Raw genomic sequence first — 14974 nt, 5'->3', positions numbered from 1 at the left:
ATTTGTGATATATATATATAGTTGCAATTGTTTATTTTGGGATTTTAATGGCTAAAATTAATATAATGAGAGTTCTGATGGCCTGAAACATTATAAAAGCCTTTCTAAATATTTTAAACTAGACAAGAAAGGTTCAATTAGCTTGTTACTAAGGTAAATCATTTCCCTAGCAACGGTTGCTAAACAATGCTTTGGCATTTTTGGCACTACCCTTGAAAATGATCAGCATAGTCCAAAGAATATTTGTGCTAAGTTTCATGCTTTTTCCCCCTTCGGAGCAATTTTTACACCAATCTTGACAATTAGCGAGATTTGTTGATATACCGAAATTCTATTTGACGGCTAGTGCCAGTGAATTGGATTTTTTTATTTATTTATTTATTTATTTATTTATTTATTTATTAGGGAGCCCCTGTGAGGATAACCCGTCTTTCATTAAACGGTGCCTTATGCAGTTTAAAACATTTAACAGTTTAATATTTAACAGTAACCAGTAGTTGCTATTTCGAACTTATGTTCTTTCTTTAGATCCTACCCGTACTTCTCCCGCGATAGATTAACCGTTTCCGTTACTGTATTATTTTGTACTCTTTGTGCAAGTAGTTTTTATGATTTGTTTTCTCTGTTATCTCTATAAGAAAGCATATTATCCTAAGTTATCTCTTAAGTTTATCTTAATGGGCTATCTCTATAAAGGAACATGTTTCCTTAGGTTATTCTCATAGGTTATTATAAGTTATGCTAACAGGATATCTCCGTAGGAGAGGAAGTTATCTCAGTTTATCCTAAGGGAATATCTGTATAGAAGAAAAAATTGGTTGACTCGGATTATATCAGCTGTTTGGAGTACTACCTCCGCCTGGGAGGTAATGTTTTCACCCCTGTTTGTCTGTTTGTTTGTTTGCCATTTTGATTTTACTTTCTCCAGCTAAGTCTAGAAAATCGCCGATTTCTCGCTCATATATATATTTCTATCGTCCTTTATATCATAAATAAATGAATATCATCGTCACTGTCTATGCCACTGTTACACGAAAAATCTCATCAAAGTCCGGGTTTTCAATCATTTCAATAACAATAACCCTTCGCAGGTCCCTACCGTAGCGAGGAGTCGCCATCTTGACTTTACTTTTTCCAACTAAGTCTTGAAAATCGCCGTTTTCTCGCTCATATATATTTCTATCACCCTTAAAAATGGTGGCAATGAGACAAAAGAAACATACCCGGATGTTAAACTATATATCATTTCATGACTCACGATACAAAAGAGTACAGAAGCCGATCTTTCCTACATACGCACATATGCGGTTCTGGGCTTTTGGCGTAAGCGATAATTGAACCGCACATATGCGGTGACGGGCTCTATGGGGTTAATGCTATTGTATTATCTTATCCAAATATGCATACATGCAGACAGAATTGGTAGGTGTTCAATCCATCCTAATAACACTGTTTTATTGTTTATCAGGCTCAAAACGAGAAGAAAGTACCACTGGTGACAGCCAGGGCGACCGGGAAAATGGTTCCATTGCAAGGACATTACAAATGACTCATCTAAACGATGGTTCTAATAGTAAGCTTTCACAGCATGTGTTTGTCCAGGACAATGTTTCAAGTAGAGACCCACCAAAGCATGTGTCTGTCCAGGACAATAGTTCCAGTAGTAAGCCACCACAGCATGTGTCTGTCCAGTACAATGGTTCCAGTAATAAGCCACCACAGCATGTGTCTGTCCAGGACAATGGTTCCAGTAGTAAGCCACCACTACATGTGTCTGTCCAGTACAATGGTTCCAGTACTAAGCCACCACTACATGTGTCTGTCCAGTACAATGGTTCCAGTAGTAAGCCACCACTACATGTGTCTGTCCAGGACAATGGTTCCAGTAGTAAGCCACCAATGCATGTGTCTATGCAAGTTTCACTGCAAATGTCTGTTCAAAACGATGGTTCTAGTAGAAAACTGTCACGGCTTGAGTTTATCTTAGATGATGGTTCTGGCAGTACGGCACCAGAGCAAGTGTCTGTCCAGGACATTGGTTTCAGTAGTAGACCACTGAAGGATGTGTCTATTCAGGTTTTACTGCAAATGTCTCTTCAAAACGATGGTTCCAGTACTAAGCCACCACAACCTGTGTCTGTCCAGGACAATAGTTCCAGTAGTAAGCCACCACAGCATGTGTCTGTCCAGTACAATGGTTCCAGTAGTAAAACACCACAGCATGTGTCTGTCCAGGACAATACTTCCAGTACTAAGCAAACACAGCATGTGTCTGTCCAGGACAATGGTTCCAGTAGTAAGCCACAACAGCATGTGTCTGTCCATGACAATGGTTCCAGTACTAAGCCACCACAGCATGTGTCTGTCCAGGACAATGATTCCAGTTGTAAGCCACCACAACAACTGTCTGTCCAGGACAAAGGTTTCAGTAGTAAGCCACCACAACAAGTGTCTGTCCAGGACAATGGTTCCAGTAGTAAGCCACCACAGCATGTGTCTGTCCAGTACAATGGTTCCAGTAGTAAACCACCACAACATGTGTCTGTCCAGGACAATGGTTCCAGTAGTAAGCCACCACAACATGTGTCTGTCCAGTACAATGGTTCCAGTAGTAAGCCACCACAACATGTGTCTGTCCAGTACAATGGTTCCAGTATTAAACCTCCACAACATTTGTCTGTCCAGGACAATGGTTTCAGTAGTAAGCCACCACAGCATGTGTCTGTCCAAGACAATGGTTCCAGTTCTAAGCCACCACAACTTGTGTCTGTCCAGGACAATGGTTATAGTACTAAGCCACCACAACATGTGTCTCTCCATGACAATAGTTCCAGTACTAAGCCACCACAACATATGTCTGTCCAGGACAATGGATTAAGAAGTAAGCCACCACAGCATGTGTCTGTCCAGGACAATGGTTCCAGTACTAAGCCACCACAACATGTGTATGTCCAGTACAATGGTTCAAGTACTAAGCCACCACAACATGTGTATGTCCAGTACAATGGTTCCAGGAGTAAACCACCACAACATGTGTCTGTCCAGGACAATGGTTCCAGTAGTAAACCATCAACACATGTGTCTGTCCAGGACAATGGTTCCAGTAGCAAACCATCACAGCATGTGTCTGTCCAGTACAATGGTTCCAGTAGTAAAACACCACAGCATGTGTCTGTCCAGGACAATACTTCCAGTACTAAGCAAACACAGCATGTGTCTGTCCAGGACAATGGTTCCAGTAGTAAGCCACCACAGCATGTGTCTGTCCAGGACAATGGTTCCAGTAGTAAGCCACCACAGCATGTGTCTGTCCAGTACAATGGTTCCAGTAGTAAACCACCACAGCATGTGTCTGTCCAGGACATTGGTTCCAGTTGTAATCCACCACAACAAGTGTCTGTCCAGGACAATGGTTTCAGTAGTAAGCCACCACAACAAGTGTCTGTCCAGGACAATGGTTTCAGTAGTAAGCCACAACAGCATGTGTCTGTCCATGACAATGGTTCCAGTACTAAGCCACCACAGCATGTGTCTGTCCAGGACAATGATTCCAGTTGTAAGCCACCACAACAACTGTCTGTCCAGGACAAAGGTTTCAGTAGTAAGCCACCACAACAAGTGTCTGTCCAGGCCAATGTTTCCTGTAGTAAGCCACCACAACATGTGTCTGTCCAGGACAATGGTTCCAGTAGTAAGCCACCACAACAAGTGTCTGTCCAGGACAATGGTTCCACTTCCAAGCCACCACAACTTGTGTCTGTCCAGGACAATGGTTATAGTACTAAGCCACCACAACATGTGTCTCTCCATGACAATAGTTCCAGTACTAAGCCACCACAACATATGTCTGTCCACGACAATGGATTAAGTAGTAAGCCACCACAGCATGTGTCTGTCCAGGACAATGGTTCCAGTACTAAGCCACCACAGCATGTGTCTGTCCAGGACAAGGATTCCAGTTCTAAGCCACCACAGCATGTGTCTGTCCAGTACAATGGTTCCAGTAGTAAGCCACCACAGCATGTGTCTGTCCAGTACAATGGTTCCAGTAGTAAGCCACCACAGCATGTGTCTGTCCAGTACAATGGTTCCAGTAGTAAGCCACCACAGCATGTGTCTGTCCAGTACAATGGTTCCAGTAGTAAGCCACCACAACATGTGTCTGTCCAGTACAATGGTTCCAGTATTAAACCTCCACAACATTTGTCTGTCCAGGACAATGGTTTCAGTAGTAAGCCACCACAGCATGTGTCTGTCCAAGACAATGGTTCCAGTTCTAAGCCACCACAACTTGTGTCTGTCCAGGACAATGGTTATAGTACTAAGCCACCACAACATGTGTCTCTCCATGACAATAGTTCCAGTACTAAGCCACCACAACATATGTCTGTCCACGACAATGGATTAAGTAGTAAGCCACCACAGCATGTGTCTGTCCAGGACAATGGATTAAGAAGTAAGCCACCACAGCATGTGTCTGTCCAGGACAATGGTTCCAGTAGTAAGCCACCACAGCATGTGTCTGTCCAGGACAATGATTCCAGTAGTAAACCATCACAACATGTGTCTGTCCAGTACAATGGTTCCAGTAGTAAACCATCACAGCATGTGTCTGTCCAGGACAATGGTTCCAGTACTAAGCCACCACAACATGTGTCTGTCCAGTACAATGGTTCAAGTAGTAAGCCACCACAACATGTGTCTGTCCAGGACAATGATTCCAGTAGTAAGCCACCACAGCATGTGTCTGTCCAGGACAATGATTCCAGTAGTAAACCATCACAACATGTGTCTGTCCAGGACAATGGTTCCAGTAGTAAACCATCACAACATGTGTCTGTCCAGGACAATGATTCCAGAAGTAAACCACCACAACATGTGTCTGTCCAGGACAATGGTTTCAGTAGTAAGCCACCACAACAAGTGTCTGTCCAGGACAATGGTTTCAGTAGTAAGACACCACAACATGTGTCTGTCCAGGACAATGGTTCCAGTAGTAAGCCACCACAACATGTGTCTGTCCAGGACAATGGTTCCAGTACTAAGCCACCACAACAATTGTGTGTCCAGTACAATGGTTTCAGTAGAAAGCCACCACAACATGTGTCTGTCCAGGACAATGGTTCCAATAGTAAGCCACCACAACAAGTGTCTGTCCAGTACAATTGTTCCAGTATTAAACCACCACAACATTTGTCTGTCCAGGACAATGGTTTCAGTAGTAAGCCACCACAACATGTGTCTGTCCAGGACAATGGTTCCAGTTCTGAGCCACCACAACATGTGTCTGTCCAAGAGAATGGTTCCAGTTCTAAGCCACCACAACTTGTGTCTGTCCAGGACAATGGTTCCAGTACTAAGCCACCACAGCATGTGTCTCTCCATGACAATAGTTCCATTACTAAGCCACCACAGCATGTGTCTGTCCAGTACAATGGTTCCAGTAGTAAGCCATCACAGCATGTGTCTGTCCAGTACAATGGTTCCAGTAGTAAGCCACCACAACATGTGTCTGTCCAGGACAATAGTTCCAGTAGTAAGCCACCACAGCATGTGTCTGTCCAGTACAATGGTTCCAGTAGTAAGCCATCACAGCATGTGTCTGTCCAGTACAATGGTTCCAGTAGTAAGCCACCACAACATGTGTCTGTCCAGGACAATAGTTCCAGTAGTAAGCCACCACAGCATGTGTCTGTCCAGTACAATGGTTCCAGTAGTAAGCCACCACAACATGTGTCTGTCCAGGACAATGGTTCCAGTAGTAAGCCACCACAGCATGTGTCTGTCCAGGACAATGATTCCAGTAGTAAACCACCACAGCATGTGTCTGTCCAGGACAATGATTCCAGTAGTAAGCCACCACAGCATGTGTCTGTCCAGGACAATGATTCCAGTAGTAAACCACCACAGCATGTGTCTGTCCAGGACAATGATTCCAGTAGTAAGCCACCACAGCATGTGTCTGTCCAGGACAATGATTCCAGTAGTAAACCACCACAACATGTATCTGTCCAGGACAATGATTCCAGTAGTAAGCCACCACAGCATGTGTCTGTCCAGGACAATGGTTTCAGTACTAAGCCACCACAGCATGTGTCTGTCCAGGACAATGGTTCCAGTAGTAAACCACCACAACATGTGTCTGTCCAGGTCAATGGTTTCAGTAGTCAACTTTCACATCATGTGTCTGTCCAGGACAATGGATTAAGTAGTAAGCCACCACAGCATGTGACTGTCCAGAACAATGGTTCCAGTACTAAGCCACCACAGCATGTGTCTGTCCAGGACAATGGTTTCATTACTAAGCCACAACAGCATGTGTCTGTCCAGGACCATAGTTCCAGTAGTAAACCACCACAGCAAGTGTCTGCCCACTACAATGGTTTCAGTAGTATACCACCACAGCATTTCTCAATCCAGGACAATAGTTCCAGTACTAAGCCACGACAGCATGCGTCTGTCCGGGACAATAGTTCCAGTAGTAAGCCACCACAGCATATGTCTGTCCAGGACAATGATTCCAGTACGAAGCCACCACAGCATGTGTCTGTCCAGGACAATGGTTACAGTACTAAGACACCACAGCATGTGTCTGTCCAGGACAATGGCTTCAGTAGTAAGCCACCACAGCATGTCTCTGTCCAAGATAATGGTTCCAGTACTAAGCCACCACAGCATATGTCTGTCCATGACAATGGTTCCAGTGCTAAGCCACCACAGCATGTGTCTGTCCAGGACAATGGCTTCAGTAGTAAGCCACCACAGCATGTGTCTGTCCAGGACAATGGTTTCAGTACTAAGCCACGGAAGCATGTGATTGTCCAGGACAATGCTCTCAGTAGTAATACACCACATCATGTGTCTGTTACAAGCCATACATCCCTACACGTATATGGGTATGTTTGATATTTTATATATTTATACTTGTCTAGGGGTTAAAGGGATAATAACTCTTCGTATGAGATCTATATTTCACAAAAAAAACATTGTGAAGAAAATAATATATTCCGTTTTACCACAAAAAATGGCAGTTATAGCTATTATTCTGATATCTTAGCTTTAGTCTTTAGACCACGTGACCTCCATTGGTGGCTATATTCTGTTATAATCTCTTAAGAGTTTGTGACCTTAAGAGATAATAACAAAAATCTTTTAAGAAAAAAAAAAAAAAAAAAAAAAAAAAAAAAAAAAAAAAAAAAAAAAAAAAAAAAAAACTGGGACTTACTTTGAATGTAAAAATGGATTCATTTACTATTGGTGAGTATGGGAAAATTGTTGTTTACTCCTGGAAAATTCTTTTTTTTTTTTCCAAAACGAAGAATTATTGTCCCTTTAATTTATTTGAATAATAAGATACCATATTGGTTAGAGTATTTTTTTAAACAGTTGGTCCATCATGTATAAATCTAGAATCACGTAAACCCAACTAGACAGAGATTACTTCATTAAATATATTGCCACTATTATTCGAAATACGAGATATAATCTGTTGATAAGGTGCACATTCGCAGACCCAACTACATATCTTTACTCTCACGGTCTCTTACTTTACAGTAACAACATATGAAAATACAAAAGCATGAGCAGGTGATCAAAGACAGCAAAAAACTGTATGCCGATCAATATTCAATTAGAACTTTTCTTTTAAATCTTTATCTGTTTTATTTGTTCTCAGAATAACATTAGGTTTTTACCTGATACCTAAACTTAGTTGCTTTGACTTAAGTTTTCTCGTAGGACAAACACTGCAATATTAGGTGAAAACTACCTGTCATTGGTATATTTTGAAATTTTCGATTTAGATGTTGAGAATATCTGCTGTGGTTTTAGCTGATTCTTACAAATCATTGGTAATAATCTAAACAATGCTATGACAAAGGCACAATTTTATTTACTCTTTAAAACGCTATCTACATACATATTGCTGCTACGTTTGATACTCTCTCCTTCAACCACATTTATAACAGCTAGCCGGAACTCTGGATAAACTATCTTGTCTTTCATCAATAGTTAACTGTGTCATTCATATTGAAGTCAGCCAATTAAGGACTACAATTTTTAAATTAAAATCCAATTGTTTGAGATTTTTGTTTTAGTTTTTAAAATGCAATTGCAGCTTTTAAAACATTTGATCAGTTAGCTTCTTAACACCCAGCAGTAAGAAATGTAAGATCCATCTATTCACTCCACCTGCTGTTGGCATGTTCGAACATTAACCCTCATCCACCTTTCAGGGGCCTCGCAGGCCCGGACCCATGTATCTTTTGCTCTCCCGCATGAAAACGCAGTAGATATTGCAGTCATGCTGCAATCATGCTTCAAACCTGCTTCGCTTTGGGAGCTAATTAGCATATTTAAAACATGCTTCTATCATGCTGCTAATCTACTGCATTAATGCTCCTCTCGGTACAAACCTATGCACTTTTTGGAGTAGAATTGCAGTAGGCTATACTGCATTTCTACTGCAAATATGCTTCACACCATTACTGCGTTAATGTTTCTTTGCTATATCGATGCTACTGCATTTTCGTGCGGGCTCTCTTCGTTCGCATCAGGGTTTGAGCCTGTTCCTTTCATGCAATCCTCTGGCAACTTATACCCGATCAATGGATAAATAATTAGTTTTGAAATTATTTACACCATATGTAGAAATTTACTTTTCCAAAAGTTAGTCCCGTTTCCTGGAAACCGGGCCTCTGAGGCCCGGTCCCTTGATATTTTACTTCCACTTGGGATAAATAAGTCTTATGTTACCTCAAATATCTTTGCTATCAAATGCTTTACACAAGCAATATCATTTGTGCTATGACTATCGGTATGGTCAATGAAATCTGCCTGTGAAAGATTCAGGACCTGGAGAAATTATTATTTATGAATAATCGGTCACCTTGGTCACCTGATATGCAGATATCATTTTAAATCTATCATTATTATATACCTGATAGACTGCGCTAATGATTTTTCCGCATGTTCCATACACATTGTATACTCGACCAGGTGGAGATAAAGGGAGCAAGGGAGCGGTGTAACATGAAAATCTGACTCCCCCAGTCAGATTTTCATAATGAAAATCTGACTCCTCCCATGAAAATTTGACTCCCCTTCCACATAAATTCATAAATCTCATTTAATTTGAGTATATGACTGTGATCTTGTAGTATGCATAATGGAGGACACATTGGCACTTTTTTTAGTTTGCAGGTGAACATTTTTTATGAAAAAATAAAAATTAAAAATTAAAGATTTGTATTTTACCACCCAAGGACTCCCCTATGAAAAAGCTATTTATTTGATATTTGATTATCATTCTGATATCTTTTCTTTGAGGATACTTTATGAAGAATATTTTGAAAGTATTTGAAAGTTTGATGGTAAGAAATTGTGTGAAAAAAAAAACACATGAAAAATAAGAAAAATTAAGGATTTGTATTTTAACACCCAATGACTCCCCTATAAAAAAAACTATTTATTTGATATTTGATGATCACTCTGACATCTTTTCTTTTAGGATACTTTATGAAGAATATACATGCTTCTATCATGCTGCTAATCTACTGCATTAATGCTCCTCTCTGTACAAACCTATGTGCTTTTTGGAGTAGAGTTGGAGTAGGCTATGCTGCACTTCTACTGCAAATATGATCCACACCACTACTGCGTTAATGCATCTTTGTTACTTCGATACTACTGCATTTTCGTGGATGAAATGATTAGCAGGGATGAAAACGTATTCAAAATCCTAATTGTTATATTGCAGTACTGTTTGCGGTGCATTAAGATAAACAGTTAAATAATATCCAAAAGAAATTCGGCAACCAAGAGGTGCGCCAACATATAGATAATTGCGACAGTATTTATGTCGAAATATCAAAATGAATAGCCCCGCCGTTCGAGCCTTTTAACCAATCAAAGCAACGAAAAGGGGGTCATGTCACCTTCCCACCAGGCCATGCCATGTAAACAAAGCAGCATGGTCGGCTGTATTGAAGATTCTGAGGAGGGAGACGCGAAATCTTCGCCAAATTCTCATTTTTCGTGTTGCATGCACATAGAAGAAGGTAGCTAGTTAAGAGACTCTAGATACCATCACACGTCTTCGCTGGGAAACTTTTAGAGTCACAGCGAAACAACGGCTGAAATTTGGCAGCAGAGAAGCCGCTGCTGTTCAGTGGATCCGTACGGATTTAGATAAAGGATTCGACGATTTGGAAGCCAAACCACGATGTCACTTTTTTGCTACAAAAAGCTAACTAGCAAGAAGGGGTTATCTCAGGCGGCAAAGAAGTATGAGAAAGCTGAGAAACAAGGCAGGCATGCTGGAGAAGGTATGTCAACATATTGTTATTTGTTTTTAAGTCAGCCCCGATCGTGTGATGTTAACATTGTACGTGGCTGATGTTACATAACAATATGTGACTGATAAAAGTGATATGAAAGAAAGACAAAAAAAGAAAATGATAAAAAAGTTAATTTGTGTTATTATTATTTTATTTGTAAATACTTAGAGGTTTTAAGATTTGAAACAACTCATTATCTGTTGAATAAGATAGTATAAGACCCCATTTCCAGAGATAAGATCGATCTACTTTAGATCGACCTAACTCCCTGGGGGTTCAAGCTAAACAGCTGTCAGCGGGGCGGACACGAAAGTTAATTACCCCCTTACAGCTTATAGTAGGCGAGACGGACATTTAAGTCTGATTGTCTGACAGTAATCTAGTGAGATTCCCCGCGGGGATGGATTGATCTAAAAGCTCTGGGAATACAGCCTAAGCTAGCTGGATGTTCTTGCCATGATTAACATCTCATTATTAGCATATTAGATATTAGCATTGCATTTACACAAAATTATGTAAGGCTTCACACAACAAGATATACAAACAAATGTTATGGTGGGATTTTATGAGACAGAGGCTTAAGTATCTTGGTGGAATATTTTATGTTATTTGTGGAGTGGTCCTCCCCCCAATACATTGCTGCACATGTGCAACCATTAGTGAATATTAATATGTATAGGCTTAGCCCAATTTCAATGAGAATGTATTTTAGGGAATATTCACTGTATCTTGTGAGCCAGAAAAAGTAGGATAGCTTTTCACAGAATAAGCTGCAATGTGATTAATTTAATTAGGACTATTATGAATACTCCTATAACTATATACTATAACTTTCCCTTATGAATAGAATAAGCAAAGGTATACATAAATAGTATTAATAAAGAAATACGTTGACAAACAGTATCAATAAAGGAATAATGATAATGAGTAGGATGACTGGTAGATGTAGTTCAGTTAAAGAGAAGAGGCACTTTTATTCAAGACATCTTATATTAATCTGGGCAGCATAATGCTAGTGGGCTCCATATTACTTATTAGATATATAAGCTTGATTAATTTGTCTTTGTTGCAACAAATATTAAACAGTGGATCTCATTTGCCTGTAGTTTGTTACAGCTTAGTTCCTCATTAACAACAATTAAGAACACGCTGAGCCACTAATACATTGAATCCTATACCTACCCTATGCCCTTTGAATCATGAGGATATATGTAATTAGTTGTCAATATTACTTGGTTTCAATCATTTGATAAACTTACATGCTACTGTCTTATCTTATTTCATTATTATTTATTTATTTTATTGTTAAATCATAGTGATTGTATATATAATTGCACTTCCAACAATCAAGAATTTGCGGTCTGCTCTGCATTTGCTAAATCATTTGTGTATCCAGGTATCCAGGGCCCGGTTTCATCACGGCTGGATAGTCTATCCTATGGATAACACTATCCAAGGTATAAAATTCTTATCCTCTGTATAGTTATCCCCTGTATAAATTTGTGTTTCACAAAGGCTGGATAAACAGCATGATAGTAATCCAGTGGATATAAATTTATCCAATACCATATTTAGAAAAAGACATTCCCATAATGCAGTTGGTTGCTATAAACATTATAAAAGCCATGGTAGTTGCTAACAAAAAAGTGATTTATACCATATTTGGAAAATAAATTACCCATGATAAACAATATTCTAAGTATATTTCAAGACATGTATATTATACATTCATTAAAAAAAATGGGACTAATATCTACAGCATATTTTAGTGTCAGTGTCAAATACACATCACATTGCATTAGTTGTGCCTCATGTAATGTTTACAGTTGAAGGGCAAGGTCGTGACATACTTTCTAACAAAATGGCTGACTTGGCAAGTTTGGCAGATTATGTAATAGTAGTGTAGAGTTGTTTCATCGATTTAAAAGGTATTTTTTAGTAAAATAAAAGATAATTTATCTCACGGAGATTGCATGGGTTCTGTTTGTAGCAGGCATGATGTCAACTTTGATAAAGTCTGTTATGTAATCTATTGATTCAGCATCACTTAAAGCAAACACACATCTTCTAAAATTCTTTTTTTTTATCATTCTACGCCTGTAAAATTTCATAGGATTTACTCCCAAAGCAAGCAGGTTCGCCATTTTTGAGGATTTGACAGCATGATAGCAGATTTATCCCACCTATTTATCCTCTGGATAAGCTGATTTATCCCCTGGATAACGCTGTCCTTTGTTGATGAAACGCACTATTCTCTGGATAGCTCTATCCAGAGGATAGCGGCCATTTATATCCATAGGATAGCGCTATCCAGCCTTGATGAAACCGGGCCCAGATGTTTTTATTTATAACTGAATTTTGAGCACATTACTATTTTTGCATATCTTTGTTACACCCACTTGGATATTTATCCAACGTTAAAGTTGTTTCTTAAGTAGTCAGTATCTGCACATTATAATGCACTAATATATATGGTATGAAAAGTAAAATGTTATTTTGCTTCTTTTACAGAACCATCAACCAGCTGTAATCTTCCCAAAATACAAGGTCCATCTCACAAGAAATTGAGATCAGTTTCAGGGTTTGGTATATCAAAGTCATCAGTGCTGCCAGCTATCTGCATTATTTGTAAAAAAAAGTTGTGGTCACTTAGGTTTCGTTCACATGGAATGTCTATTTTCTAAAAATCTATTTTCTATTCGCGCTATCTTATGATCACGGTCTGTGCCCTATGAAGCCTTAGTCTAATTTTTGCAAGTGTTTTGATATTTAATGGGAAGACACTCATTTTGATGTAATTTTCACATTCATAATATTTTTTTAATTGTTTTGTATGTCCTTAATTTGTTTGAGATTGAGCTATTTAATTCCTGCCAGAAGTGTTTTTCGATTTTTATGTTCAGTATTTCTATTTGATATAATTTCTTTGGTGGGTTGTTATATTTGGATAGATTCTGTCCATGTGTTTCCCTTTGTATCTTGCTCAAGACTGTGCACCTGATGTACAGTTCTATTATCTACTGGTAGTTGTTCCAGTCTAAGACTAATCTTTAGACAGGTTTAGTTATAGTTTAAATAATAGGGTAACTGCCAAGCTCAGCTCTAAAAATGGTATTGCTAGCCTGCTTTCTTAGACCTAAAATCCATTGCAAAACTTTTAGTGTACCTGTTCGAATGGCATTTTATTAATCTTTTTCAGATATGCACAAGAAATGTAGAAAGTTATAATTTCACAGTTGAAATAATTAAGTTGGAAAAAATATATTAAATATATCATAAAAGCCGTGTTAAATGTGAGCTGTTATTATTTTTTTAATATGCTGTTGTTACTAGACAATGCTGCAATTAATTGCAATAATCAAACTTCTCTAAAAATTGTACTTTTGCAATTTAAAGATAAACTTGAACATAAAAAAATCAATTATTCTACCCAGTGAAACACTTACATATTTTTGAAATATTTTTTTAGCACTTGCCAGCTTCATAAACAGACAGGCCGCATGATACCTTGTTTGCAACTTTATACATGGATTTATACTATTTATCAATGTAAAATATTGAGTCAAATAATTGTAAGTGATTATATGCGCTTTAACACACCTGAGAATTGAAAATGCATTCTATGTAACATTACTGCACATACATGCAAGTGATTATATGATCACTATATTGGGTAATAGTGTGACCTGTGTGCGATTGTAGAAGTGGTACAGTGCACAGTGTACGGGCTATACTACCTTTTTGCCGTGAATTCACGTCATCATTTAGCCAATTATATAAATACACCTAAAATACACGTATTCTCTAACTATTTAAATCTTTCTCTCAATATTGACATCGATTTAAAAAACCTAGGACGTATTTTTTTTAATTGAAACAACGCATGGGAATCATCTATTAAATGTGCAAGCTTCGCATGGAAATTCATTGTTTACATCGTTCAGATGTAGGTCAAGTGATCATGTGACCTCTTTCCGTTGCTTTGATTGGTTTAAAGGGTCGAACGGCAGCACTCGGATCTACTCGGATGTCTCCACACTCGACAGTCGAGGATTGCCGATTGGAACGGCAGGGCTATTCATTTTGATATTTCGGCATAATTACTATCGCAATTATCTATTATGTTGGCGCATCCTACGGTTGCCGAATTTATTGTTGGTATTTTTTTACTGTTAATCTTCATACACTGCGAAAATTGTCTGGCCATTGGAGCTTTTAACACAATGAAACGATAAACCACTGTAGGCAAGGGACTACATGTAGGTGTGTCTCCATACTTCCAAAGTAGATAACCATAATGGTAAGTTACAGTTCATGATAGCCTGTAGTCTATTTATTCGTTTGTCTGTTTCATTGACAATTGCACCATGTTCTTTCAGATCATTTTTTAAAAACATGGGACCAACCAACGATGCTAATGATGACGGAGAAAACTTTGTTGAATTACAAAAGCACCATACGTGTGAAGGTGAGGCTCACAATGAATTAAGTGGTGTAATGTTGATTTATTTTCCCCAATGATATACGTACGAAAGAAGCATGTTTTGCAAACAAACACCCATATACGACCTTGTGAGTTGTTTCCTTAAGTTGAGGGTCTGGGAAAGGGAACGTATGAGGGGTTTGACACTAAAAGT

Source organism: Lingula anatina, chromosome 9, assembly GCF_051362555.1.
Source record: "Lingula anatina isolate TDL-2025a chromosome 9, LinAna3.0, whole genome shotgun sequence".
Taxonomy (NCBI): domain Eukaryota; kingdom Metazoa; phylum Brachiopoda; class Lingulata; order Lingulida; family Lingulidae; genus Lingula; species Lingula anatina.
The sequence above is the reverse complement of the archived record's forward strand: the minus strand, read 5'-3'. Positions refer to the sequence as shown.